We start from the raw sequence: 24,264 nt of genomic DNA, 5'->3' as shown, positions 1-24,264 counted from the left end.
CACCTACAGATTTCAAATGCAAGGAGAGGACAGGGAGGGGGAGTTGGCTTTGCAGTCCCTCCCAGCTAGGCCACCTGCTGCATTTTTCATCCTCAGCCTCCACAGCATTTTCTAGACAGAGCAAGAAGAAGCTAAGCTCTCACATACACACCGTGCAAAACAGATTCCAGGCCAAAACAGCCCAAAGGCCCTGTGCAAACCAAGGCGGGCAAGGCCAGCGGCACGAGGCAGGCAGCCCCCCTCCCTCCACGTTTCACCCACAGCCCGCGTGCACTCACGGCCGCAGCCCCGGGGAAGAAAGGGAGACAGGCCGGCACTTTCTCTCTCCGGGAGCAAAGCTTGCTCCCTGCCCAGCTCCGCTCGGGGGGAGAAGGGGCTCCAGCTCCCAGCCCCTGACAGGGAAAGTGCTTCATCCTCCAGGTGCCTCTCGCTCAGCACAAGAGCCCCCCTGCCCTGTGCTCTGGGGGCAACCTCCCCCCTCAGACCCTCCCCAGACCAGCAGCTGCCGTGCAGGGACACAGATCCCACAGGAGGGCGAGCGCAGCCCGCGGCCAGCAGAGCTTGGGCAGGACCGAGGGCCCCCTGCCCCGGGCACCCCCCTGCCCCAGTGTCACCACCCACCCCCCCCAGGCTCCCCTGGACCCCGGGTCCCTGCTCCACAAGGCTCCCAAGCCCCCCCCCGCCCGCCCGCGGCTGAGCGGCCCGGCAGCACCGGCACCCAGAGCCGCCATCCGGCTTTCGGCCGGGGTGGGGACGCAGACACCACCCCCCCATCATCCCTCACCTCTCCTTCTCTGCGGGGGCCGTGGGGACACACTCACGGGAGGATCCCCGATGCCAGACAGGCTGTTGTCCCCGTTGCCAGGGCAACTGGGCATGCCAGCTGGCCCCAACACTGCCATGGCAACGCCGGGGAGGGGGTGGGGGGGGGGTGGGGGACGGGAGGGACAGCTCCGGGACATGGGGGCAGAGGGGACAGGGATGCTCAGCGCCCAAAGCCCCCAGTGAGACCAGCAAGCAGGCCCTGAAACCGCCTCCAGCACACCCACCCGGCTCCAGCACAGCTGCAGCCCCGGGTGCGTTACCCCGGCACGGGGCAGCGGCTACAGACAGTCCCGGCAGAACCCAAAGGGCTTCTCCCGGATCGAACAACACGAGCCCACGGGCAGTGTAGGGTTAATTAACTGCTGTGGAGAGAGCCACAGGCCACCGGGGAACACCCAGAGGGGCAACAGAGCCTCCAAAGCCACTCACACACAACGCACAGCGGTGCCAGCACCCCCCTCCACAGGGACGAGCTGCTTCCTGCTCCCCACGCTTGGTCCTAACCCGGATCCCAGTTCCACCCGCTCAGCTGCTTTGCTGCCACCTCACACCTCCCAGCCCGCCCGCGGCAGGGCTCTGGCACGGGCCCACACTGATGCACAAACAGCACAACCACCCCTGTCCCTCTCGGGAACGCCCTGTCATAAATTAACCCTGCCAAGCGCAGCCCGACAGGCACAGCACTAACTCCTGACTGAACCCCGGCTCCCCCCACGCCCTCACCCAGCAGCTCCACCCCCTGGGCTCCGCTCAGCAGATGCATCGCACCCCAGTGCCTCTGCCCAGTGCCCTTGTGCAGGGGCTGGCACGGGGCTAAGGGGAGGTCAGGCCTTGCTGAGCTTGGCTCAGATCCCTCGTGTTCATTCCAAGGCCAGAGATGCTTCTGCAACCAGGAAAACCGGACGGCTTGGCTGGCTGGCCAGAGCACAGCGGAGAACGAGCCACGGTCGAGCCACAAAACACACACCAGGGCCTGCTGGCACTTCGCACCTTCCCCCCGCTTCCATTCCTTTTGGAACCCCATTTACTGGGATTATGAACTAAATCGCTATTAATATCCAAACTCTCCTTTATCACTCTTTAATTTTTTTTGGTGGGAACACAAGGAAGGTAAACGTCACTTAGCTGCTTCACTTCACGAGAGCAGCTGACCCGACGTGACTTTGTGCCTGACCTTACTAAGTGCTCAGAATATTAGGAACACCCTCAAACCCAGGGATCGCTGCTGCTCCGAGTGTTAACAAAATCAGAACACTTTCCTGCTTTGCAAACCAACAAAAATCAAAGATAAACATCTACATTTACTAAGCACTACTCTGGACTAGAAATCATTTTCCCTCCCTTTCTGCCTAACTGGACCAAGGAACAGATGGATTTGCCCCACTTATTTTCTGGGACTTGAAAGACCAGCGCCCTCAAACACAGCTCTACTCTAAAATTTTTTGCATCCTGACATTGAGTAAAATCACAGATCATATTCCCTCCTGCTTCCTCTGTTCCACATCATCTATGCAAAGATTAACACTCCCTTCCCCTCAACTCTTACACACACCCTGCAAGCAAGGCAGTAACTTCACTCCTTCACTCCCAAAACAGCTGCAGCGTTGTACATGCCCGAGGTACTGGGCCCTTTACAGTTTCAGGAAAGGATGAGGTTGCCGGTTCCTTTTCTGTTTGCAAGAAACCCCAGAGCACAGCCCTGTCCTATGGACACAAGGCCATGCTGCAGCAAGAGCTGGGATTAAAGGCCTTCAGGGCCCGGGAGCTTGGCAAAAGCTGTGCTGAGGAAGAAGCTGATGTGAGCACTTCCATACGGCCCTCAGGCACCCAAATCCCTTTGTGCATGTGTCCAACAGCTTCCCTCGGTAAAATAAACCTGAACAGAGCTCTGGTGAGACTGTGCTGACAGGGACGGGAAATTAAGAATAAACAGCAAAGTGCTTAAAGGACATGAAGAACAAAAAGGCAAGTTCCATGTAGAGGCACAGCTCCGTGCCTGTACAGATCCTGTGGCTGTCACTGTGCCCCGTGCCAGAGCTCTTGTTTCAAGGGACCCCACGTCACTCGTGCTGGAGCAGCAGCACCAGCCTCAGAGCTGTCGGATACCAACTGATCGCCCTCCAAACTTAAAGGCTGGGGATAGATGGGCACACTCTGCCCTACAATACACTGCACCCAGCTGCTCTTGTGGGATCACAGGCTGGTGTCTGAATCTTGCTTCAGTATGCACAATAAACCCTCTGCCTTCTTCCCTACGCAAAGATCAACCATCTCCCTCTGGAGTAGTTGGTTAATTTGCCTTCCTATTACACTTTGCTGGAAGGGGAATAGAGGAGATCTGTTACAAGTGAGACGCAGGATGCTGTTGAACAATTTTGTTCAGTTACATCATCTTGCCCTGTTCAGGCTTAAGTAGAAAGGTCACATTTCTTGCCTAGAAATCCCCTGCTTAGCTATAATTATCACATAAACAGCATCTCAAGGGATCCAGGAAAGGAGGAGGATTTCCAGGATGAATCTCTTGCCCCTCCAGCCCACAGCTAAGTGGCTGAGCGCTTTCTAAATCAAGTCTCGCTACCCAGGAAGCCTCACCCGTCACTTTTATATTCCAGTCCCTCTGAATTTTATCACTTTGGTACTGTCATCCCGCAATTTATTACAAAAGCTCTACCATAGTTGAGAGAAGGAATAGGAGCCCAGTGTTACACCTTCCTGCGATTTAATGAACTTCAGCTGTCCGCTGACAGTGACATGCACCAAGGGTCCCTTCCAAGGGTCTGCTGGAGAGTCCCCAGCTCCACATACTATCATTTACTGCTGCGGCTCCCGCCTTAGGTATTTACAGCACCATCTTCCCCTTCCCAGCATCCGATTTCTGCTATCCTGGCTTGGCAACTTGGCATCTCCCTTTTCATTTATGCTTTTTCTGGCATCTGGACCACATTTCATAGAATCATTTAGGCTGGAAAAGACCTTTAAGATCATCAAGTGCAACTGTAGACCTAGCACTGCCAAGCCCACCACTGCTTTCCCTGCATGTACGCAAGAACTGCTGCTCAGAAAATCACCTACAGATTTCAAATGCAAGGAGAGGACAGGGAGGGGGAGTTGGCTTTGCAGTCCCTCCCAGCTAGGCCACCTGCTGCATTTTTCATCCTCAGCCTCCACAGCATTTTCTAGACAGAGCAAGAAGAAGCTAAGCTCTCACATACACACCGTGCAAAACAGATTCCAGGCCAAAACAGCCCAAAGGCCCTGTGCAAACCAAGGCGGGCAAGGCCAGCGGCACGAGGCAGGCAGCCCCCCTCCCTCCACGTTTCACCCACAGCCCGCGTGCACTCACGGCCGCAGCCCCGGGGAAGAAAGGGAGACAGGCCGGCACTTTCTCTCTCCGGGAGCAAAGCTTGCTCCCTGCCCAGCTCCGCTCGGGGGGAGAAGGGGCTCCAGCTCCCAGCCCCTGACAGGGAAAGTGCTTCATCCTCCAGGTGCCTCTCGCTCAGCACAAGAGCCCCCCTGCCCTGTGCTCTGGGGGCAACCTCCCCCCTCAGACCCTCCCCAGACCAGCAGCTGCCGTGCAGGGACACAGATCCCACAGGAGGGCGAGCGCAGCCCGCGGCCAGCAGAGCTTGGGCAGGACCGAGGGCCCCCTGCCCCGGGCACCCCCCTGCCCCAGTGTCACCACCCACCCCCCCCAGGCTCCCCTGGACCCCGGGTCCCTGCTCCACAAGGCTCCCAAGCCCCCCCCCGCCCGCCCGCGGCTGAGCGGCCCGGCAGCACCGGCACCCAGAGCCGCCATCCGGCTTTCGGCCGGGGTGGGGACGCAGACACCACCCCCCCATCATCCCTCACCTCTCCTTCTCTGCGGGGGCCGTGGGGACACACTCACGGGAGGATCCCCGATGCCAGACAGGCTGTTGTCCCCGTTGCCAGGGCAACTGGGCATGCCAGCTGGCCCCAACACTGCCATGGCAACGCCGGGGAGGGGGTGGGGGGGGGGTGGGGGACGGGAGGGACAGCTCCGGGACATGGGGGCAGAGGGGACAGGGATGCTCAGCGCCCAAAGCCCCCAGTGAGACCAGCAAGCAGGCCCTGAAACCGCCTCCAGCACACCCACCCGGCTCCAGCACAGCTGCAGCCCCGGGTGCGTTACCCCGGCACGGGGCAGCGGCTACAGACAGTCCCGGCAGAACCCAAAGGGCTTCTCCCGGATCGAACAACGCGAGCCCACGGGCAGTGTAGGGTTAATTAACTGCTGTGGAGAGAGCCACAGGCCACCGGGGAACACCCAGAGGGGCAACAGAGCCTCCAAAGCCACTCACACACAACGCACAGCGGTGCCAGCACCCCCCTCCACAGGGACGAGCTGCTTCCTGCTCCCCACGCTTGGTCCTAACCCGGATCCCAGTTCCACCCGCTCAGCTGCTTTGCTGCCACCTCACACCTCCCAGCCCGCCCGCGGCAGGGCTCTGGCACGGGCCCACACTGATGCACAAACAGCACAACCACCCCTGTCCCTCTCGGGAACGCCCTGTCATAAATTAACCCTGCCAAGCGCAGCCCGACAGGCACAGCACTAACTCCTGACTGAACCCCGGCTCCCCCCACGCCCTCACCCAGCAGCTCCACCCCCTGGGCTCCGCTCAGCAGATGCATCGCACCCCAGTGCCTCTGCCCAGTGCCCTTGTGCAGGGGCTGGCACGGGGCTAAGGGGAGGTCAGGCCTTGCTGAGCTTGGCTCAGATCCCTCGTGTTCATTCCAAGGCCAGAGATGCTTCTGCAACCAGGAAAACCGGACGGCTTGGCTGGCTGGCCAGAGCACAGCGGAGAACGAGCCACGGTCGAGCCACAAAACACACACCAGGGCCTGCTGGCACTTCGCACCTTCCCCCCGCTTCCATTCCTTTTGGAACCCCATTTACTGGGATTATGAACTAAATCGCTATTAATATCCAAACTCTCCTTTATCACTCTTTAATTTTTTTTGGTGGGAACACAAGGAAGGTAAACGTCACTTAGCTGCTTCACTTCACGAGAGCAGCTGACCCGACGTGACTTTGTGCCTGACCTTACTAAGTGCTCAGAATATTAGGAACACCCTCAAACCCAGGGATCGCTGCTGCTCCGAGTGTTAACAAAATCAGAACACTTTCCTGCTTTGCAAACCAACAAAAATCAAAGATAAACATCTACATTTACTAAGCACTACTCTGGACTAGAAATCATTTTCCCTCCCTTTCTGCCTAACTGGACCAAGGAACAGATGGATTTGCCCCACTTATTTTCTGGGACTTGAAAGACCAGCGCCCTCAAACACAGCTCTACTCTAAAATTTTTTGCATCCTGACATTGAGTAAAATCACAGATCATATTCCCTCCTGCTTCCTCTGTTCCACATCATCTATGCAAAGATTAACACTCCCTTCCCCTCAACTCTTACACACACCCTGCAAGCAAGGCAGTAACTTCACTCCTTCACTCCCAAAACAGCTGCAGCGTTGTACATGCCCGAGGTACTGGGCCCTTTACAGTTTCAGGAAAGGATGAGGTTGCCGGTTCCTTTTCTGTTTGCAAGAAACCCCAGAGCACAGCCCTGTCCTATGGACACAAGGCCATGCTGCAGCAAGAGCTGGGATTAAAGGCCTTCAGGGCCCGGGAGCTTGGCAAAAGCTGTGCTGAGGAAGAAGCTGATGTGAGCACTTCCATACGGCCCTCAGGCACCCAAATCCCTTTGTGCATGTGTCCAACAGCTTCCCTCGGTAAAATAAAACTGAACAGAGCTCTGGTGAGACTGTGCTGACAGGGACGGGAAATTAAGAATAAACAGCAAAGTGCTTAAAGGACATGAAGAACAAAAAGGCAAGTTCCATGTAGAGGCACAGCTCCGTGCCTGTACAGATCCTGTGGCTGTCACTGTGCCCCGTGCCAGAGCTCTTGTTTCAAGGGACCCCACGTCACTCGTGCTGGAGCAGCAGCACCAGCCTCAGAGCTGTCGGATACCAACTGATCGCCCTCCAAACTTAAAGGCTGGGGATAGATGGGCACACTCTGCCCTACAATACACTGCACCCAGCTGCTCTTGTGGGATCACAGGCTGGTGTCTGAATCTTGCTTCAGTATGCACAATAAACCCTCTGCCTTCTTCCCTACGCAAAGATCAACCATCTCCCTCTGGAGTAGTTGGTTAATTTGCCTTCCTATTACACTTTGCTGGAAGGGGAATAGAGGAGATCTGTTACAAGTGAGACGCAGGATGCTGTTGAACAATTTTGTTCAGTTACATCATCTTGCCCTGTTCAGGCTTAAGTAGAAAGGTCACATTTCTTGCCTAGAAATCCCCTGCTTAGCTATAATTATCACATAAACAGCATCTCAAGGGATCCAGGAAAGGAGGAGGATTTCCAGGATGAATCTCTTGCCCCTCCAGCCCACAGCTAAGTGGCTGAGCGCTTTCTAAATCAAGTCTCGCTACCCAGGAAGCCTCACCCGTCACTTTTATATTCCAGTCCCTCTGAATTTTATCACTTTGGTACTGTCATCCCGCAATTTATTACAAAAGCTCTACCATAGTTGAGAGAAGGAATAGGAGCCCAGTGTTACACCTTCCTGCGATTTAATGAACTTCAGCTGTCCGCTGACAGTGACATGCACCAAGGGTCCCTTCCAAGGGTCTGCTGGAGAGTCCCCAGCTCCACATACTATCATTTACTGCGGCGGCTCCCGCCTTAGGTATTTACAGCACCATCTTCCCCTTCCCAGCATCCGATTTCTGCTATCCTGGCTTGGCAACTTGGCATCTCCCTTTTCATTTATGCTTTTTCTGGCATCTGGACCACATTTCATAGAATCATTTAGGCTGGAAAAGACCTTTAAGATCATCAAGTGCAACTGTAGACCTAGCACTGCCAAGCCCACCACTGCTTTCCCTGCATGTACGCAAGAACTGCTGCTCAGAAAATCACCTACAGATTTCAAATGCAAGGAGAGGACAGGGAGGGGGAGTTGGCTTTGCAGTCCCTCCCAGCTAGGCCACCTGCTGCATTTTTCATCCTCAGCCTCCACAGCATTTTCTAGACAGAGCAAGAAGAAGCTAAGCTCTCACATACACACCGTGCAAAACAGATTCCAGGCCAAAACAGCCCAAAGGCCCTGTGCAAACCAAGGCGGGCAAGGCCAGCGGCACGAGGCAGGCAGCCCCCCTCCCTCCACGTTTCACCCACAGCCCGCGTGCACTCACGGCCGCAGCCCCGGGGAAGAAAGGGAGACAGGCCGGCACTTTCTCTCTCCGGGAGCAAAGCTTGCTCCCTGCCCAGCTCCGCTCGGGGGGAGAAGGGGCTCCAGCTCCCAGCCCCTGACAGGGAAAGTGCTTCATCCTCCAGGTGCCTCTCGCTCAGCACAAGAGCCCCCCTGCCCTGTGCTCTGGGGGCAACCTCCCCCCTCAGACCCTCCCCAGACCAGCAGCTGCCGTGAAGGGACACAGATCCCACGGGAGGGCGAGCGCAGCCCGCGGCCAGCAGAGCTTGGGCAGGACCGAGGGCCCCCTGCCCCGGGCACCCCCCTGCCCCAGTGTCACCACCCACCCCCCCCAGGCTCCCCTGGACCCCGGGTCCCTGCTCCACAAGGCTCCCAAGCCCCCCCCCGCCCGCCCGCGGCTGAGCGGCCCGGCAGCACCGGCACCCAGAGCCGCCATCCGGCTTTCGGCCGGGGTGGGGACGCAGACACCACCCCCCCATCATCCCTCACCTCTCCTTCTCTGCGGGGGCCGTGGGGACACACTCACGGGAGGATCCCCGATGCCAGACAGGCTGTTGTCCCCGTTGCCAGGGCAACTGGGCATGCCAGCTGGCCCCAACACTGCCATGGCAACGCCGGGGAGGGGGTGGGGGGGGGGTGGGGGACGGGAGGGACAGCTCCGGGACATGGGGGCAGAGGGGACAGGGATGCTCAGCGCCCAAAGCCCCCAGTGAGACCAGCAAGCAGGCCCTGAAACCGCCTCCAGCACACCCACCCGGCTCCAGCACAGCTGCAGCCCCGGGTGCGTTACCCCGGCACGGGGCAGCGGCTACAGACAGTCCCGGCAGAACCCAAAGGGCTTCTCCCGGATCGAACAACGCGAGCCCACGGGCAGTGTAGGGTTAATTAACTGCTGTGGAGAGAGCCACAGGCCACCGGGGAACACCCAGAGGGGCAACAGAGCCTCCAAAGCCACTCACACACAACCCACAGCGGTGCCAGCACCCCCCTCCACAGGGACGAGCTGCTTCCTGCTCCCCACGCTTGGTCCTAACCCGGATCCCAGTTCCACCCGCTCAGCTGCTTTGCTGCCACCTCACACCTCCCAGCCCGCCCGCGGCAGGGCTCTGGCACGGGCCCACACTGATGCACAAACAGCACAACCACCCCTGTCCCTCTCGGGAACGCCCTGTCATAAATTAACCCTGCCAAGCGCAGCCCGACAGGCACAGCACTAACTCCTGACTGAACCCCGGCTCCCCCCACGCCCTCACCCAGCAGCTCCACCCCCTGGGCTCCGCTCAGCAGATGCATCGCACCCCAGTGCCTCTGCCCAGTGCCCTTGTGCAGGGGCTGGCACGGGGCTAAGGGGAGGTCAGGCCTTGCTGAGCTTGGCTCAGATCCCTCGTGTTCATTCCAAGGCCAGAGATGCTTCTGCAACCAGGAAAACCGGACGGCTTGGCTGGCTGGCCAGAGCACAGCGGAGAACGAGCCACGGTCGAGCCACAAAACACACACCAGGGCCTGCTGGCACTTCGCACCTTCCCCCCGCTTCCATTCCTTTTGGAACCCCATTTACTGGGATTATGAACTAAATCGCTATTAATATCCAAACTCTCCTTTATCACTCTTTAATTTTTTTTGGTGGGAACACAAGGAAGGTAAACGTCACTTAGCTGCTTCACTTCACGAGAGCAGCTGACCCGACGTGACTTTGTGCCTGACCTTACTAAGTGCTCAGAATATTAGGAACACCCTCAAACCCAGGGATCGCTGCTGCTCCGAGTGTTAACAAAATCAGAACACTTTCCTGCTTTGCAAACCAACAAAAATCAAAGATAAACATCTACATTTACTAAGCACTACTCTGGACTAGAAATCATTTTCCCTCCCTTTCTGCCTAACTGGACCAAGGAACAGATGGATTTGCCCCACTTATTTTCTGGGACTTGAAAGACCAGCGCCCTCAAACACAGCTCTACTCTAAAATTTTTTGCATCCTGACATTGAGTAAAATCACAGATCATATTCCCTCCTGCTTCCTCTATTCCACATCATCTATGCAAAGATTAACACTCCCTTCCCCTCAACTCTTACACACACCCTGCAAGCAAGGCAGTAACTTCACTCCTTCACTCCCAAAACAGCTGCAGCGTTGTACATGCCCGAGGTACTGGGCCCTTTACAGTTTCAGGAAAGGATGAGGTTGCCGGTTCCTTTTCTGTTTGCAAGAAACCCCAGAGCACAGCCCTGTCCTATGGACACAAGGCCATGCTGCAGCAAGAGCTGGGATTAAAGGCCTTCAGGGCCCGGGAGCTTGGCAAAAGCTGTGCTGAGGAAGAAGCTGATGTGAGCACTTCCATACGGCCCTCAGGCACCCAAATCCCTTTGTGCATGTGTCCAACAGCTTCCCTCGGTAAAATAAAACTGAACAGAGCTCTGGTGAGACTGTGCTGACAGGGACGGGAAATTAAGAATAAACAGCAAAGTGCTTAAAGGACATGAAGAACAAAAAGGCAAGTTCCATGTAGAGGCACAGCTCCGTGCCTGTACAGATCCTGTGGCTGTCACTGTGCCCCGTGCCAGAGCTCTTGTTTCAAGGGACCCCACGTCACTCGTGCTGGAGCAGCAGCACCAGCCTCAGAGCTGTCGGATACCAACTGATCGCCCTCCAAACTTAAAGGCTGGGGATAGATGGGCACACTCTGCCCTACAATACACTGCACCCAGCTGCTCTTGTGGGATCACAGGCTGGTGTCTGAATCTTGCTTCAGTATGCACAATAAACCCTCTGCCTTCTTCCCTACGCAAAGATCAACCATCTCCCTCTGGAGTAGTTGGTTAATTTGCCTTCCTATTACACTTTGCTGGAAGGGGAATAGAGGAGATCTGTTACAAGTGAGACGCAGGATGCTGTTGAACAATTTTGTTCAGTTACATCATCTTGCCCTGTTCAGGCTTAAGTAGAAAGGTCACATTTCTTGCCTAGAAATCCCCTGCTTAGCTATAATTATCACATAAACAGCATCTCAAGGGATCCAGGAAAGGAGGAGGATTTCCAGGATGAATCTCTTGCCCCTCCAGCCCACAGCTAAGTGGCTGAGCGCTTTCTAAATCAAGTCTCGCTACCCAGGAAGCCTCACCCGTCACTTTTATATTCCAGTCCCTCTGAATTTTATCACTTTGGTACTGTCATCCCGCAATTTATTACAAAAGCTCTACCATAGTTGAGAGAAGGAATAGGAGCCCAGTGTTACACCTTCCTGCGATTTAATGAACTTCAGCTGTCCGCTGACAGTGACATGCACCAAGGGTCCCTTCCAAGGGTCTGCTGGAGAGTCCCCAGCTCCACATACTATCATTTACTGCTGCGGCTCCCGCCTTAGGTATTTACAGCACCATCTTCCCCTTCCCAGCATCCGATTTCTGCTATCCTGGCTTGGCAACTTGGCATCTCCCTTTTCATTTATGCTTTTTCTGGCATCTGGACCACATTTCATAGAATCATTTAGGCTGGAAAAGACCTTTAAGATCATCAAGTGCAACTGTAGACCTAGCACTGCCAAGCCCACCACTGCTTTCCCTGCATGTACGCAAGAACTGCTGCTCAGAAAATCACCTACAGATTTCAAATGCAAGGAGAGGACAGGGAGGGGGAGTTGGCTTTGCAGTCCCTCCCAGCTAGGCCACCTGCTGCATTTTTCATCCTCAGCCTCCACAGCATTTTCTAGACAGAGCAAGAAGAAGCTAAGCTCTCACATACACACCGTGCAAAACAGATTCCAGGCCAAAACAGCCCAAAGGCCCTGTGCAAACCAAGGCGGGCAAGGCCAGCGGCACGAGGCAGGCAGCCCCCCTCCCTCCACGTTTCACCCACAGCCCGCGTGCACTCACGGCCGCAGCCCCGGGGAAGAAAGGGAGACAGGCCGGCACTTTCTCTCTCCGGGAGCAAAGCTTGCTCCCTGCCCAGCTCCGCTCGGGGGGAGAAGGGGCTCCAGCTCCCAGCCCCTGACAGGGAAAGTGCTTCATCCTCCAGGTGCCTCTCGCTCAGCACAAGAGCCCCCCTGCCCTGTGCTCTGGGGGCAACCTCCCCCCTCAGACCCTCCCCAGACCAGCAGCTGCCGTGCAGGGACACAGATCCCACAGGAGGGCGAGCGCAGCCCGCGGCCAGCAGAGCTTGGGCAGGACCGAGGGCCCCCTGCCCCGGGCACCCCCCTGCCCCAGTGTCACCACCCACCCCCCCCAGGCTCCCCTGGACCCCGGGTCCCTGCTCCACAAGGCTCCCAAGCCCCCCCCCGCCCGCCCGCGGCTGAGCGGCCCGGCAGCACCGGCACCCAGAGCCGCCATCCGGCTTTCGGCCGGGGTGGGGACGCAGACACCACCCCCCCATCATCCCTCACCTCTCCTTCTCTGCGGGGGCCGTGGGGACACACTCCCGGGAGGATCCCCGATGCCAGACAGGCTGTTGTCCCCGTTGCCAGGGCAACTGGGCATGCCAGCTGGCCCCAACACTGCCATGGCAACGCCGGGGAGGGGGTGGGGGGGGGGTGGGGGACGGGAGGGACAGCTCCGGGACATGGGGGCAGAGGGGACAGGGATGCTCAGCGCCCAAAGCCCCCAGTGAGACCAGCAAGCAGGCCCTGAAACCGCCTCCAGCACACCCACCCGGCTCCAGCACAGCTGCAGCCCCGGGTGCGTTACCCCGGCACGGGGCAGCGGCTACAGACAGTCCCGGCAGAACCCAAAGGGCTTCTCCCGGATCGAACAACGCGAGCCCACGGGCAGTGTAGGGTTAATTAACTGCTGTGGAGAGAGCCACAGGCCACCGGGGAACACCCAGAGGGGCAACAGAGCCTCCAAAGCCACTCACACACAACCCACAGCGGTGCCAGCACCCCCCTCCACAGGGACGAGCTGCTTCCTGCTCCCCACGCTTGGTCCTAACCCGGATCCCAGTTCCACCCGCTCAGCTGCTTTGCTGCCACCTCACACCTCCCAGCCCGCCCGCGGCAGGGCTCTGGCACGGGCCCACACTGATGCACAAACAGCACAACCACCCCTGTCCCTCTCGGGAACGCCCTGTCATAAATTAACCCTGCCAAGCGCAGCCCGACAGGCACAGCACTAACTCCTGACTGAACCCCGGCTCCCCCCACGCCCTCACCCAGCAGCTCCACCCCCTGGGCTCCGCTCAGCAGATGCATCGCACCCCAGTGCCTCTGCCCAGTGCCCTTGTGCAGGGGCTGGCACGGGGCTAAGGGGAGGTCAGGCCTTGCTGAGCTTGGCTCAGATCCCTCGTGTTCATTCCAAGGCCAGAGATGCTTCTGCAACCAGGAAAACCGGACGGCTTGGCTGGCTGGCCAGAGCACAGCGGAGAACGAGCCACGGTCGAGCCACAAAACACACACCAGGGCCTGCTGGCACTTCGCACCTTCCCCCCGCTTCCATTCCTTTTGGAACCCCATTTACTGGGATTATGAACTAAATCGCTATTAATATCCAAACTCTCCTTTATCACTCTTTAATTTTTTTTGGTGGGAACACAAGGAAGGTAAACGTCACTTAGCTGCTTCACTTCACGAGAGCAGCTGACCCGACGTGACTTTGTGCCTGACCTTACTAAGTGCTCAGAATATTAGGAACACCCTCAAACCCAGGGATCGCTGCTGCTCCGAGTGTTAACAAAATCAGAACACTTTCCTGCTTTGCAAACCAACAAAAATCAAAGATAAACATCTACATTTACTAAGCACTACTCTGGACTAGAAATCATTTTCCCTCCCTTTCTGCCTAACTGGACCAAGGAACAGATGGATTTGCCCCACTTATTTTCTGGGACTTGAAAGACCAGCGCCCTCAAACACAGCTCTACTCTAAAATTTTTTGCATCCTGACATTGAGTAAAATCACAGATCATATTCCCTCCTGCTTCCTCTGTTCCACATCATCTATGCAAAGATTAACACTCCCTTCCCCTCAACTCTTACACACACCCTGCAAGCAAGGCAGTAACTTCACTCCTTCACTCCCAAAACAGCTGCAGCGTTGTACATGCCCGAGGTACTGGGCCCTTTACAGTTTCAGGAAAGGATGAGGTTGCCGGTTCCTTTTCTGTTTGCAAGAAACCCCAGAGCACAGCCCTGTCCTATGGACACAAGGCCATGCTGCAGCAAGAGCTGGGATTAAAGGCCTTCAGGGCCCGGGAGCTTGGCAAAAGCTGTGCTGAGGAAGAAGCTGATGTGAGCACTTCCATACGGCCCTCAGGCACCCAAATCCCTTTGTGCATGTGTCCAACAGCTTCCCTCGGTAAAATAAAACTGAACAGAGCTCTGGTGAGACTGTGCTGACAGGGACGGGAAATTAAGAATAAACAGCAAAGTGCTTAAAGGACATGAAGAACAAAAAGGCAAGTTCCATGTAGAGGCACAGCTCCGTGCCTGTACAGATCCTGTGGCTGTCACTGTGCCCCGTGCCAGAGCTCTTGTTTCAAGGGACCCCACGTCACTCGTGCTGGAGCAGCAGCACCAGCCTCAGAGCTGTCGGATACCAACTGATCGCCCTCCAAACTTAAAGGCTGGGGATAGATGGGCACACTCTGCCCTACAATACACTGCACCCAGCTGCTCTTGTGGGATCACAGGCTGGTGTCTGAATCTTGCTTCAGTATGCACAATAAACCCTCTGCCTTCTTCCCTACGCAAAGATCAACCATCTCCCTCTGGAGTAGTTGGTTAATTTGCCTTCCTATTACACTTTGCTGGAAGGGGAATAGAGGAGATCTGTTACAAGTGAGACGCAGGATGCTGTTGAACAATTTTGTTCAGTTACATCATCTTGCCCTGTTCAGGCTTAAGTAGAAAGGTCACATTTCTTGCCTAGAAATCCCCTGCTTAGCTATAATTATCACATAAACAGCATCTCAAGGGATCCAGGAAAGGAGGAGGATTTCCAGGATGAATCTCTTGCCCCTCCAGCCCACAGCTAAGTGGCTGAGCGCTTTCTAAATCAAGTCTCGCTACCCAGGAAGCCTCACCCGTCACTTTTATATTCCAGTCCCTCTGAATTTTATCACTTTGGTACTGTCATCCCGCAATTTATTACAAAAGCTCTACCATAGTTGAGAGAAGGAATAGGAGCCCAGTGTTACACCTTCCTGCGATTTAATGAACTTCAGCTGTCCGCTGACAGTGACATGCACCAAGGGTCCCTTCCAAGGGTCTGCTGGAGAGTCCCCAGCTCCACATACTATCATTTACTGCGGCGGCTCCCGCCTTAGGTATTTACAGCACCATCTTCCCCTTCCCAGCATCCGATTTCTGCTATCCTGGCTTGGCAACTTTGCATCTCCCTTTTCATTTATGCTTTTTCTGGCATCTGGACCACATTTCATAGAATCATTTAGGCTGGAAAAGACCTTTAAGATCATCAAGTGCAACTGTAGACCTAGCACTGCCAAGCCCACCACTGCTTTCCCTGCATGTACGCAAGAACTGCTGCTCAGAAAATCACCTACAGATTTCAAATGCAAGGAGAGGACAGGGAGGGGGAGTTGGCTTTGCAGTCCCTCCCAGCTAGGCCACCTGCTGCATTTTTCATCCTCAGCCTCCACAGCATTTTCTAGACAGAGCAAGAAGAAGCTAAGCTCTCACATACACACCGTGCAAAACAGATTCCAGGCCAAAACAGCCCAAAGGCCCTGTGCAAACCAAGGCGGGCAAGGCCAGCGGCACGAGGCAGGCAGCCCCCCTCCCTCCACGTTTCACCCACAGCCCGCGTGCACTCACGGCCGCAGCCCCGGGGAAGAAAGGGAGACAGGCCGGCACTTTCTCTCTCCGGGAGCAAAGCTTGCTCCCTGCCCAGCTCCGCTCGGGGGGAGAAGGGGCTCCAGCTCCCAGCCCCTGACAGGGAAAGTGCTTCATCCTCCAGGTGCCTCTCGCTCAGCACAAGAGCCCCCCTGCCCTGTGCTCTGGGGGCAACCTCCCCCCTCAGACCCTCCCCAGACCAGCAGCTGCCGTGCAGGGACACAGATCCCACAGGAGGGCGAGCGCAGCCCGCGGCCAGCAGAGCTTGGGCAGGACCGAGGGCCCCCTGCCCCGGGCACCCCCCTGCCCCAGTGTCACCACCCACCCCCCCCAGGCTCCCCTGGACCCCGGGTCCCTGCTCCACAAGGCTCCCAAGCCCCCCCCCGCCCGCCCGCGGCTGAGCGGCCCGGCAGCACCGGCACCCAGAGCCGCCATCCGGCTTTCGGCCGGGGTGGGGACGCAGACACCACCCCCCCATCATCCCTCACCTCTCCTTCTCTGCGGGGGCCGTGGGGACACACTCACGGGAGGATCCCCGATGCCAGACAGGCTGTTGTCCCCGTTGCCAGGGCAACTGGGCATGCCAGCTGGCCCCAACACTGCCATGGCAACGCCGGGGAGGGGGTGGGGGGGGGGTGGGGGACGGGAGGGACAGCTCCGGGACATGGGGGCAGAGGGGACAGGGATGCTCAGCGCCCAAAGCCCCCAGTGAGACCAGCAAGCAGGCCCTGAAACCGCCTCCAGCACACCCACCCGGCTCCAGCACAGCTGCAGCCCCGGGTGCGTTACCCCGGCACGGGGCAGCGGCTACAGACAGTCCCGGCAGAACCCAAAGGGCTTCTCCCGGATCGAACAACACGAGCCCACGGGCAGTGTAGGGTTAATTAACTGCTGTGGAGAGAGCCACAGGCCACCGGGGAACACCCAGAGGGGCAACAGAGCCTCCAAAGCCACTCACACACAACGCACAGCGGTGCCAGCACCCCCCTCCACAGGGACGAGCTGCTTCCTGCTCCCCACGCTTGGTCCTAACCCGGATCCCAGTTCCACCCGCTCAGCTGCTTTGCTGCCACCTCACACCTCCCAGCCCGCCCGCGGCAGGGCTCTGGCACGGGCCCACACTGATGCACAAACAGCACAACCACCCCTGTCCCTCTCGGGAACGCCCTGTCATAAATTAACCCTGCCAAGCGCAGCCCGACAGGCACAGCACTAACTCCTGACTGAACCCCGGCTCCCCCCACGCCCTCACCCAGCAGCTCCACCCCCTGGGCTCCGCTCAGCAGATGCATCGCACCCCAGTGCCTCTGCCCAGTGCCCTTGTGCAGGGGCTGGCACGGGGCTAAGGGGAGGTCAGGCCTTGCTGAGCTTGGCTCAGATCCCTCGTGTTCATTCCAAGGCCAGAGATGCTTCTGCAACCAGGAAAACCGGACGGCTTGGCTGGCTGGCCAGAGCACAGCGGAGAACGAGCCACGGTCGAGCCACAAAACACACACCAGGGCCTGCTGGCACTTCGCACCTTCCCCCCGCTTCCATTCCTTTTGGAACCCCATTTACTGGGATTATGAACTAAATCGCTATTAATATCCAAACTCTCCTTTATCACTCTTTAATTTTTTTTGGTGGGAACAGAAGGAAGGTAAACGTCACTTAGCTGCTTCACTTCACGAGAGCAGCTGACCCGACGTGACTTTGTGCCTGACCTTACTAAGTGCTCAGAATATTAGGAACACCCTCAAACCCAGGGATCGCTGCTGCTCCGAGTGTTAACAAAATCAGAACACTTTCCTGCTTTGCAAACCAACAAAAATCAAAGATAAACATCTACATTTACTAAGCACTACTCTGGACTAGAAATCATTTTCCCTCCCTTTCTGCCTAACTGGACCAAGGAACAGATGGATTTGCCCCACTTATTTTCTGGGACTTGAAAGACCAGCGCCCTCAAACACAGCTCTACTCTAAAATTTTTTGCATCCTGACATTGAGTAAAATCACAGATCATATTCCCTCCTGCTTCCTCTGTTCCACATCATCTATGCAAAGATTAACACTCCCTTCCCCTCAACTCTTACACACACCCTGCAAGCAAGGCAGTAACTTCACTCCTTCACTCCCAAAACAGCTGCAGCGTTGTACATGCCCGAGGTACTGGGCCCTTTACAGTTTCAGGAAAGGATGAGGTTGCCGGTTCCTTTTCTGTTTGCAAGAAACCCCAGAGCACAGCCCTGTCCTATGGACACAAGGCCATGCTGCAGCAAGAGCTGGGATTAAAGGCCTTCAGGGCCCGGGAGCTTGGCAAAAGCTGTGCTGAGGAAGAAGCTGATGTGAGCACTTCCATACGGCCCTCAGGCACCCAAATCCCTTTGTGCATGTGTCCAACAGCTTCCCTCGGTAAAATAAAACTGAACAGAGCTCTGGTGAGACTGTGCTGACAGGGACGGGAAATTAAGAATAAACAGCAAAGTGCTTAAAGGACATGAAGAACAAAAAGGCAAGTTCCATGTAGAGGCACAGCTCCGTGCCTGTACAGATCCTGTGGCTGTCACTGTGCCCCGTGCCAGAGCTCTTGTTTCAAGGGACCCCACGTCACTCGTGCTGGAGCAGCAGCACCAGCCTCAGAGCTGTCGGATACCAACTGATCGCCCTCCAAACTTAAAGGCTGGGGATAGATGGGCACACTCTGCCCTACAATACACTGCACCCAGCTGCTCTTGTGGGATCACAGGCTGGTGTCTGAATCTTGCTTCAGTATGCACAATAAACCCTCTGCCTTCTTCCCTACGCAAAGATCAACCATCTCCCTCTGGAGTAGTTGGTTAATTTGCCTTCCTATTACACTTTGCTGGAAGGGGAATAGAGGAGATCTGTTACAAGTGAGACGCAGGATGCTGTTGAACAATTTTGTTCAGTTACATCATCTTGCCCTGTTCAGGCTTAAGTAGAAAGGTCACATTTCTTGCCTAGAAATCCCCTGCTTAGCTATAATTATCACATAAACAGCATCTCAAGGGATCCAGGAAAGGAGGAGGATTTCCAGGATGAATCTCTTGCCCCTCCAGCCCACAGCTAAGTGGCTGAGCGCTTTCTAAATCAAGTCTCGCTACCCAGGAAGCCTCACCCGTCACTTTTATATTCCAGTCCCTCTGAATTTTATCACTTTGGTACTGTCATCCCGCAATTTATTACAAAAGCTCTACCATAGTTGAGAGAAGGAATAGGAGCCCAGTGTTACACCTTCCTGCGATTTAATGAACTTCAGCTGTCCGCTGACAGTGACATGCACCAAGGGTCCCTTCCAAGGGTCTGCTGGAGAGTCCCCAGCTCCACATACTATCATTTACTGCTGCGGCTCCCGCCTTAGGTATTTACAGCACCATCTTCCCCTTCCCAGCATCCGATTTCTGCTATCCTGGCTTGGCAACTTGGCATCTCCCTTTTCATTTATGCTTTTTCTGGCATCTGGACCACATTTCATAGAATCATTTAGGCTGGAAAAGACCTTTAAGATCATCAAGTGCAACTGTAGACCTAGCACTGCCAAGCCCACCACTGCTTTCCCTGCATGTACGCAAGAACTGCTGCTCAGAAAATCACCTACAGATTTCAAATGCAAGGAGAGGACAGGGAGGGGGAGTTGGCTTTGCAGTCCCTCCCAGCTAGGCCACCTGCTGCATTTTTCATCCTCAGCCTCCACAGCATTTTCTAGACAGAGCAAGAAGAAGCTAAGCTCTCACATACACACCGTGCAAAACAGATTCCAGGCCAAAACAGCCCAAAGGCCCTGTGCAAACCAAGGCGGGCAAGGCCAGCGGCACGAGGCAGGCAGCCCCCCTCCCTCCACGTTTCACCCACAGCCCGCGTGCACTCACGGCCGCAGCCCCGGGGAAGAAAGGGAGACAGGCCGGCACTTTCTCTCTCCGGGAGCAAAGCTTGCTCCCTGCCCAGCTCCGCTCGGGGGGAGAAGGGGCTCCAGCTCCCAGCCCCTGACAGGGAAAGTGCTTCATCCTCCAGGTGCCTCTCGCTCAGCACAAGAGCCCCCCTGCCCTGTGCTCTGGGGGCAACCTCCCCCCTCAGACCCTCCCCAGACCAGCAGCTGCCGTGCAGGGACACAGATCCCACAGGAGGGCGAGCGCAGCCCGCGGCCAGCAGAGCTTGGGCAGGACCGAGGGCCCCCTGCCCCGGGCACCCCCCTGCCCCAGTGTCACCACCCACCCCCCCCAGGCTCCCCTGGACCCCGGGTCCCTGCTCCACAAGGCTCCCAAGCCCCCCCCCGCCCGCCCGCGGCTGAGCGGCCCGGCAGCACCGGCACCCAGAGCCGCCATCCGGCTTTCGGCCGGGGTGGGGACGCAGACACCACCCCCCCATCATCCCTCACCTCTCCTTCTCTGCGGGGGCCGTGGGGACACACTCCCGGGAGGATCCCCGATGCCAGACAGGCTGTTGTCCCCGTTGCCAGGGCAACTGGGCATGCCAGCTGGCCCCAACACTGCCATGGCAACGCCGGGGAGGGGGTGGGGGGGGGGTGGGGGACGGGAGGGACAGCTCCGGGACATGGGGGCAGAGGGGACAGGGATGCTCAGCGCCCAAAGCCCCCAGTGAGACCAGCAAGCAGGCCCTGAAACCGCCTCCAGCACACCCACCCGGCTCCAGCACAGCTGCAGCCCCGGGTGCGTTACCCCGGCACGGGGCAGCGGCTACAGACAGTCCCGGCAGAACCCAAAGGGCTTCTCCCGGATCGAACAACGCGAGCCCACGGGCAGTGTAGGGTTAATTAACTGCTGTGGAGAGAGCCACAGGCCACCGGGGAACACCCAGAGGGGCAACAGAGCCTCCAAAGCCACTCACACACAACCCACAGCGGTGCCAGCACCCCCCTCCACAGGGACGAGCTGCTTCCTGCTCCCCACGCTTGGTCCTAACCCGGATCCCAGTTCCACCCGCTCAGCTGCTTTGCTGCCACCTCACACCTCCCAGCCCGCCCGCGGCAGGGCTCTGGCACGGGCCCACACTGATGCACAAACAGCACAACCACCCCTGTCCCTCTCGGGAACGCCCTGTCATAAATTAACCCTGCCAAGCGCAGCCCGACAGGCACAGCACTAACTCCTGACTGAACCCCGGCTCCCCCCACGCCCTCACCCAGCAGCTCCACCCCCTGGGCTCCGCTCAGCAGATGCATCGCACCCCAGTGCCTCTGCCCAGTGCCCTTGTGCAGGGGCTGGCACGGGGCTAAGGGGAGGTCAGGCCTTGCTGAGCTTGGCTCAGATCCCTCGTGTTCATTCCAAGGCCAGAGATGCTTCTGCAACCAGGAAAACCGGACGGCTTGGCTGGCTGGCCAGAGCACAGCGGAGAACGAGCCACGGTCGAGCCACAAAACACACACCAGGGCCTGCTGGCACTTCGCACCTTCCCCCCGCTTCCATTCCTTTTGGAACCCCATTTACTGGGATTATGAACTAAATCGCTATTAATATCCAAACTCTCCTTTATCACTCTTTAATTTTTTTTGGTGGGAACACAAGGAAGGTAAACGTCACTTAGCTGCTTCACTTCACGAGAGCAGCTGACCCGACGTGACTTTGTGCCTGACCTTACTAAGTGCTCAGAATATTAGGAACACCCTCAAACCCAGGGATCGCTGCTGCTCCGAGTGTTAACAAAATCAGAACACTTTCCTGCTTTGCAAACCAACAAAAATCAAAGATAAACATCTACATTTACTAAGCACTACTCTGGACTAGAAATCATTTTCCCTCCCTTTCTGCCTAACTGGACCAAGGAACAGATGGATTTGCCCCACTTATTTTCTGGGACTTGAAAGACCAGCGCCCTCAAACACAGCTCTACTCTAAAATTTTTTGCATCCTGACATTGAGTAAAATCACAGATCATATTCCCTCCTGCTTCCTCTGTTCCACATCATCTATGCAAAGATTAACACTCCCTTCCCCTCAACTCTTACACACACCCTGCAAGCAAGGCAGTAACTTCACTCCTTCACTCCCAAAACAGCTGCAGCGTTGTACATGCCCGAGGTACTGGGCCCTTTACAGTTTCAGGAAAGGATGAGGTTGCCGGTTCCTTTTCTGTTTGCAAGAAACCCCAGAGCACAGCCCTGTCCTATGGACACAAGGCCATGCTGCAGCAAGAGCTGGGATTAAAGGCCTTCAGGGCCCGGGAGCTTGGCAAAAGCTGTGCTGAGGAAGAAGCTGATGTGAGCACTTCCATACGGCCCTCAGGCACCCAAATCCCTTTGTGCATGTGTCCAACAGCTTCCCTCGGTAAAATAAAACTGAACAGAGCTCTGGTGAGACTGTGCTGACAGGGACGGGAAATTAAGAATAAACAGCAAAGTGCTTAAAGGACATGAAGAACAAAAAGGCAAGTTCCATGTAGAGGCACAGCTCCGTGCCTGTACAGATCCTGTGGCTGTCACTGTGCCCCGTGCCAGAGCTCTTGTTTCAAGGGACCCCACGTCACTCGTGCTGGAGCAGCAGCACCAGCCTCAGAGCTGTCGGATACCAACTGATCGCCCTCCAAACTTAAAGGCTGGGGATAGATGGGCACACTCTGCCCTACAATACACTGCACCCAGCTGCTCTTGTGGGATCACAGGCTGGTGTCTGAATCTTGCTTCAGTATGCACAATAAACCCTCTGCCTTCTTCCCTACGCAAAGATCAACCATCTCCCTCTGGAGTAGTTGGTTAATTTGCCTTCCTATTACACTTTGCTGGAAGGGGAATAGAGGAGATCTGTTACAAGTGAGACGCAGGATGCTGTTGAACAATTTTGTTCAGTTACATCATCTTGCCCTGTTCAGGCTTAAGTAGAAAGGTCACATTTCTTGCCTAGAAATCCCCTGCTTAGCTATAATTATCACATAAACAGCATCTCAAGGGATCCAGGAAAGGAGGAGGATTTCCAGGATGAATCTCTTGCCCCTCCAGCCCACAGCTAAGTGGCTGAGCGCTTTCTAAATCAAGTCTCGCTACCCAGGAAGCCTCACCCGTCACTTTTATATTCCAGTCCCTCTGAATTTTATCACTTTGGTACTGTCATCCCGCAATTTATTACAAAAGCTCTACCATAGTTGAGAGAAGGAATAGGAGCCCAGTGTTACACCTTCCTGCGATTTAATGAACTTCAGCTGTCCGCTGACAGTGACATGCACCAAGGGTCCCTTCCAAGGGTCTGCTGGAGAGTCCCCAGCTCCACATACTATCATTTACTGCTGCGGCTCCCGCCTTAGGTATTTACAGCACCATCTTCCCCTTCCCAGCATCCGATTTCTGCTATCCTGGCTTGGCAACTTGGCATCTCCCTTTTCATTTATGCTTTTTCTGGCATCTGGACCACATTTCATAGAATCATTTAGGCTGGAAAAGACCTTTAAGATCATCAAGTGCAACTGTAGACCTAGCACTGCCAAGCCCACCACTGCTTTCCCTGCATGTACGCAAGAACTGCTGCTCAGAAAATCACCTACAGATTTCAAATGCAAGGAGAGGACAGGGAGGGGGAGTTGGCTTTGCAGTCCCTCCCAGCTAGGCCACCTGCTGCATTTTTCATCCTCAGCCTCCACAGCATTTTCTAGACAGAGCAAGAAGAAGCTAAGCTCTCACATACACACCGTGCAAAACAGATTCCAGGCCAAAACAGCCCAAAGGCCCTGTGCAAACCAAGGCGGGCAAGGCCAGCGGCACGAGGCAGGCAGCCCCCCTCCCTCCACGTTTCACCCACAGCCCGCGTGCACTCACGGCCGCAGCCCCGGGGAAGAAAGGGAGACAGGCCGGCACTTTCTCTCTCCGGGAGCAAAGCTTGCTCCCTGCCCAGCTCCGCTCGGGGGGAGAAGGGGCTCCAGCTCCCAGCCCCTGACAGGGAAAGTGCTTCATCCTCCAGGTGCCTCTCGCTCAGCACAAGAGCCCCCCTGCCCTGTGCTCTGGGGGCAACCTCCCCCCTCAGACCCTCCCCAGACCAGCAGCTGCCGTGCAGGGACACAGATCCCACAGGAGGGCGAGCGCAGCCCGCGGCCAGCAGAGCTTGGGCAGGACCGAGGGCCCCCTGCCCCGGGCACCCCCCTGCCCCAGTGTCACCACCCACCCCCCCCAGGCTCCCCTGGACCCCGGGTCCCTGCTCCACAAGGCTCCCAAGCCCCCCCCCGCCCGCCCGCGGCTGAGCGGCCCGGCAGCACCGGCACCCAGAGCCGCCATCCGGCTTTCGGCCGGGGTGGGGACGCAGACACCACCCCCCCATCATCCCTCACCTCTCCTTCTCTGCGGGGGCCGTGGGGACACACTCCCGGGAGGATCCCCGATGCCAGACAGGCTGTTGTCCCCGTTGCCAGGGCAACTGGGCATGCCAGCTGGCCCCAACACTGCCATGGCAACGCCGGGGAGGGGGTGG

Source organism: Strix aluco, chromosome Z (genome assembly GCF_031877795.1).
Source record: "Strix aluco isolate bStrAlu1 chromosome Z, bStrAlu1.hap1, whole genome shotgun sequence".
Lineage (NCBI taxonomy): Eukaryota > Metazoa > Chordata > Aves > Strigiformes > Strigidae > Strix > Strix aluco.
The sequence above is the reverse complement of the archived record's forward strand: the minus strand, read 5'-3'. Positions refer to the sequence as shown.